The sequence below is a fragment of the Monodelphis domestica genome, chromosome 5 (genome assembly GCF_027887165.1).
Source record: "Monodelphis domestica isolate mMonDom1 chromosome 5, mMonDom1.pri, whole genome shotgun sequence".
NCBI classification, from domain to species: Eukaryota; Metazoa; Chordata; class Mammalia; order Didelphimorphia; family Didelphidae; genus Monodelphis; species Monodelphis domestica.
This window is the reverse complement of record NC_077231.1, coordinates 26,050,222-26,056,561: the sequence shown is the minus strand read 5'-3', so window position 1 is coordinate 26,056,561 and position 6,340 is coordinate 26,050,222.

The following is a 6,340-nucleotide window of genomic DNA, read 5'->3' as shown; positions in this document are numbered from 1 at the left end:
CAAATATGGGGAGTAAAGAAGGGGTGAATTTGAGCAAACAACAGAAAAAGAAGAAAGAAATTACAATAGACAGCCACTACTCAGCAAATGGAACAGAGGGGGAGAGATCAGAAAATGATAAACCAGAAATCCCAGCGAATTGGATACAGGCTGTGGAAGAACTCAAAACACAACTTAGAGAGGTTGAAGACAATTGGGAAAAGAACTTAAAAATTAAGATAAGTCATCTGGAAACAGAGGCACTTGAACTAAAATGAGAAAATAGTGTCTTGAAAGCCAAAATCAACCAGCTGGAAAATGAGGCAAAGGAGGTGAAAGATGAGGCAAAGGAGATGAAAGATGAGATAAAGAGGATGAAAGACGATCTTCAAAGAAAATCAGACCAGAAGGAAAAAGATGACCAAAAAGCCAGAGATGAAATCCAATCTTTAAGAACCAGAATAAAACAACTAGAATCAAGTGACCTCACAAGGCAGCAGGACACTATAAAACAAAACAAAAAGAATGAAAAAATTGAGGAAAATGTGAAGCATCTCATTCACAAAACAGACGATTTAGAAAATCGTTCAAGAAGAGACAATTTAAGAATAATTGGACTACCAGAAGACCACGACAAAAGAAAAAGCCTGGACATAATACTAGAGGAAATTATCCAGGAAAACTGTCCCAAGATCCTAAAACAAGAGGGGAAAGTGGAGATTGAAAGAATCCATAGATCACCCCTTGTATTTAATCCCCAACTGACAACACCAAGAAATATTATAGCCAAATTCAAAAACAATCAGATGAAAGAAAAGATATTACAAGCTGCCAAGAAGAAGCCATTCAGATACCATGGAAACATGGTGAGGTTAACACAGGATCTGGCTGCATCCACACTAAAGGACTGAAAGGCATGGAATATGATATTCCGGAAAGCAAGGGAAATAGGTCTGCAACCAAGAATAAAATACCCATCAAAACTGACTATATTCTTACAAGGGAAAGTGTGGTCATTCAACACAACAGAAGAGTTCCAAGCATTCATAAATAAAAGACCAGACCTGAACAGAAAATTTGATGTCCAACCACAGAACTCAAGAGAATCATCAAAAGGTAATTAAAAAAGAGGGGGAAAAAACAAACAAAATAACAACAAAAAAATTTTAAGAGACTCAATAAGTTAAAATGATATGTATCCATATAAGAAAAGAGGTCGTTGGTAACTCTTAAAAACTGTTTCTATCACCTGAACAGCTAGAAGAATTACACTCAGAGGGAACAGTGACAAACTGTATAGGATGAAAGGACAAGACATAAATAGGTATAATAGATATATGCATGCATAAATATATATACATGTTTTTGTATATATATATACATAAACATGACTAGAGCTAAAAAAGAAAAGAGGTTATGACTAAAAGAAATGGGAAAAGAAACAAATGGGGGTAAATTTATATGTCACAAAGAAGTTCATGGTGGGAGGGGGGAGAACATTGATACACTGGAAGGGTAAAGAGGTTGGAGATAAGAGATACTCAATTCTTACGTGCTTTGAAACTGACCCAAAGAGGGAAGAACAATCCAATCCATTGAGGAAGAGAATAGATTTGCACCCTAAAGGGGAGTAGAAGGGTAAAAAATGGACTGGTGGGGAGGGAAGCAGTACAAGGGAGGGAGAGGGTGAGGGGCAATTTTAAAAAGACTACAGGGGAAAATAAGGGGGGGATAAGAAAGGAGGGGGGGGTAGAAAGGGAAGTAAAATAAAAGGGGGAACGGGGGGGGGGACTGACTATAAACAAACATTGGTATAGAAAGAAATAGTGAAAGAAGAAAAGGCAGGACCAGGAGTAGAAATCAAAATACTGGGAAATACACAGCTAGTAATCATAACTCTGAATGTGAATGGAATGAACTCACCCATAAAACACAAATGAATAGCAGAGTGGATCAGAATAAAATGAGGGGATACCCTCCAATTGAGGAATGACTGAACAAATTGTGGTATATGTTGGTGATGGAATACTATTGTGCTAAATGGAATAATAAAGTGGAGGAATTCCATGGAGACTGGAACAACCTCCAGGAAGTGATGCAGAGTGAGAGGAGCAGAACCAGGAGAACATTGTACACAGAGACTGACACATTGTGGTACAAGAGAATGTAATGGACTTCTCCAGTAATGGCTTTACAATGTCCCTGAACAACCTGCAGCGATCTACGAGAAAAAAAAAAAAACTATCCTCAAGCAGAGGACAAACTGAGGGAGTTTAAACACCAAGGAAAAGCTACAGAGGTTGAGGGGAGATGATTGAGGAGAGACTCTCAATGAGCACCCTAATGCAAATACTAACAACAAGGAAATGGGTTCAGAGCAAGGACACATGTGATACCCAGATGAATCGCAAGTCGGCTAGGGAAGGGGTGGCGGGGGGGGGGGGGGGTTGGGGAGGAGGAAAGGAAAATGATCTGTTTCCAATGAACAATGTATGAAAATGACCAAATAAAATGTTTTAAAAACTAAAAAATTAGAATTGGGCAAATAGAACCTACATATACTTCACAAAACATCAAGGAGCAATAAAACCAAATCAAAATGAAAACCAAATGAAAAAACAGAAGAAAATATGAAATATCTAAAAAACAACTAACCTAGAAAATAGATTCAGGAGAAATGATTTAAAACATTTTTTACTTAATTTAATTTACTTTTTTATTTTTAATTTATTAACATAATATAATTTTAAATTTATTTTAATAAAAATTTTCCAGTTATATGATCCATGTTGTCTCCCTCTTATCTCCCCCTTCCAGAGCTGCTAAGCAATTCAGTCTGCATTATACATATATTATCATGCAAAACAAATTTTCATATTATTCATTTTTATAAGTGAATAATCTTAAAAAATCAAAACACCAAAACATATACTCAAGTAAACAAGTGACAAACCACTATTACTTCAACAGTTCTTTCTCTGCAGGTGGATAGCTGCTTTTTCTTTCTTTTTCTTTTTAAAGACTTACCCCCATCTTAGAATCAATACTGTGTATTGGTTCCAAGACAGAAGAGTGGATAAAAGCTAAGCAATGGGAGTTAAGTGACTTGCCCAGGGTCACTCAGCTAGGAAGTGTCTGAGGCCAAATTTGAACCTAGGACCTCCTGTCTCTAGGCCTGGCTCTCAATCCACTGAGCCACCCAGCTGCTTCCAGCATTCTTTTTCTTAAGTCCTTCAGAATTATCCTGGATCATTGTGTTGCTAGTAGTAGAAAAGTCTATCACATTTGATGGTTCCCCAATATTGAAGTTACTACATATAATATTCTCCTTATTCATCTTCAGGTGAAATAATTTAAGAATTATTGGACTATCTGACAGTCATAATAAAAAAAAATCCTAGACATCATTTTACAAGAAATTATCAAAGAAAATTTCCAAGATAGTCTTGAACAAGAATGTCAAATAGAAACTGAAAGAACCCACAGATCACCTCCTGCAATAAATCCCCAAATGACAACTCCCAGAAATGTTATAGCTAAGTTCAAGATACTGAAAACAGCCAGAAAGAAACAATTCAAATGTCATGGAGCCCCAGTCAGAATTATATAGGATCTGGCAGCTTCCACATTGAAGAATCAGAATGCTTGGAATATGATATTGTGGAAGGAAAGGGAACTGGATTTATAACCAAGAATCACCTATTCATCAAAACTGACTATATTCTTTCAGGGGAAGATGTGATCATTTAATAAAATAGGAGATTTCCAAGCATTCCTAAAGAAAAGACCAGACTAAAACAGAAAATATGATGTCCAAATAAAAAAATGCAAGAAAATTATAAAAAGAATCTTCGAAGTTTAGTGACAAGACAAAAATCAAGATGACTGGCAATGGCTCACAATACAGTGAATGACCTTGGCTTCTTCAGTGTCTGATCAAGCTCTAAGTACTTTACAGTGCCTACTTCAGCTGCCTTCATGACCATTGGAATGAACTGTTCTCATCCATCCATTCTACAGAAGTCTTCATATGCCTAGAGTAGACATCCTCCTACCTTGCCAATGTGTTTGAGTTCTGTGGGTTACCCTCAACCTGATTTAGTCCATCTGCCAAGATGGTTTCACTAAGGTGTGGCCACTGTTCATGCTATAGTTTCTTGAAACCACAGGTAAGAGCAAGGGGAAAGATGGACCCAATGATGAATTTCCCTGAAAAGTATCAGGGTTAGGACTCAAACCCAAGTCTCCAAACCAATTTCAGTGCTCTCTTTTCTCACAATAACTTTTCGAGTATTGTAATTCCTAATTTATTGATTATGAAACAGGCTTAGGGGGCTGAGTGACTTCAGTTAAAAAAGGGTCAGAACCAGACTTGGTCAGGTCACCTGGCTCAAAGCCCAGCAATATTTCCATCCTCATTTAAAGTTGTTTACTGCTGTTAACGTTCAATCCTTTACCCCTTTCCACCATATCATATATTTGTTGGTTGAATTGTATATTTGAGCCCAAGAGCCTAAAAAGATTATAATTTAAAGGTTATTCCAAATCCAACTCAATGGAACAAAGTCATAAGAATAATGGTTTGTGCCCAGAATTTGGAGATATGTATTCTGACTAGTAAAAAGATTACAATTAATTTCATAAGTGTAATGCTTTGGGGGAAAAACTTCCCAAAATAATATTGCAGAGCTGCTATTAGTCAGTGTTTGGTAGACCAGTGGAAAAAATGTAACTCGGGAAGTATGGGGACAGATGGGTAGAAACACTAATTAATTCGTTCATATCTCTGGAATGTTGGGTACTAACTAAATGCTACAAAACATAAAGCATTTTCCTTTGATAGGCACTCTACATGACCTTGAGAAATATCTCCCAATAAAATATAGAACTAGGAGAAATAAAGAACTAGGAGAAATAAATGTTGGCTATAAACTCTAAGTCTGTCAGATCAAATAAACCACACTTCTGGTATGACCCCCCCCCCCCATCTCCATTCTTTTGAACAACTCTCAAGTCTTTAATATTGTCATTCACTCTCTTTTTAATACTCTCTCCTCTACATTTTCCAGATACTACTCTATTCTAATTCTCCTGCTTCTCTGACTGTTCCTTCTCTGTCTCCTTTGCTGGATCTTTATCTAGGTCATTCCTTCTAAGGGTCAGTGTCCTGCAAGGCTCTTTCTTGGGCCCATTCTTCTCCCTCTCTACTATTTCACTTGGTGATCTCCTCATCTATTTTGGATTCAATTATCTAGGAAGATAATTCTCAAATTTACTTATCCAACCCTAATTTCTCTGGCCACCTCTCATCTCTGTCCATTAGATGGACATCTAGAACTGAATGTCCTGTAGATATCTTAACCTTAACAACTCCAAAACGAAACTCATTATTTCCCCTTCACCCCAAGCCCTCCACTCTTCCTAACTTCTTATGATAGTCAGGGGTACTATAATCCTCCCTATCACCCAGGCTCCCAACATGTTGGAGAATTCCTCAACCAGGAAGGTCTAAAATCCTCCTACCTTTGTCCTAAATTCCATTTGAATTTGGATATCAATACATCAAGAGATCAGGCTAGAAGATAAAAATTTAATTAATATTAACTGCTATGTAGAAATCTACTCCAAGAACAGATATGTATATATATGTAGCTTTACATGGTCTTTACACAGTAGAGTAACACCATAGGCATCAAAGGAGGCTTAGATGAAGTCGTTTAGTCACTTTCTTTTGTTGGGGATGGTTGAATAATAGAGATAGGTTATCCAGTGATTTGTAGTAGTAGAATGTGTAGGGTTGTCAGAGATCTGGTTTGTTCCAGTGTGGAATGTTTTCTCTGTAGTTATCTTGGCAGGAAATCTCTAAGACAGTGGACAGTCACATAGGCCGGGAGTATCTGAGACCAGATCTTAACTTGGGGTTTTCTTGACTCCAGACCCAGCTCTCTATCTACTGCAGCACCTGGCAGTAGAGAGGAAGCCAGCAGACACAAGGGACAGAGGAGGAAATCTGTTGGAAAAGATGGAATTGGATCACTTTTTTCAGGGAGAAGAGCTGGCCTTGGTGAGAAGAGTCATCTCTTCATCAGAGGTGGGGGTGAAGACAGACAATGGTGGAAGGCATCTGGGTGATGTGAGATGATGAAAGGACCAAGACAGAAATCAGTGAGGCTCATCCTATCCTTGACAGCTTGGCATTCTGTCTCTCTTTACATCCCTGTGGCGCTCTCTCTTTGATTTATTTATTTTTAACTCTTATCTTCTGTCTTAGAATTAATACCATGTATTGGTTCTTTGTTTTCATTTAAAATTTTATTTTTACTGTCATGGAAAACGCACCTCCATATTGGTCATTGTTGTA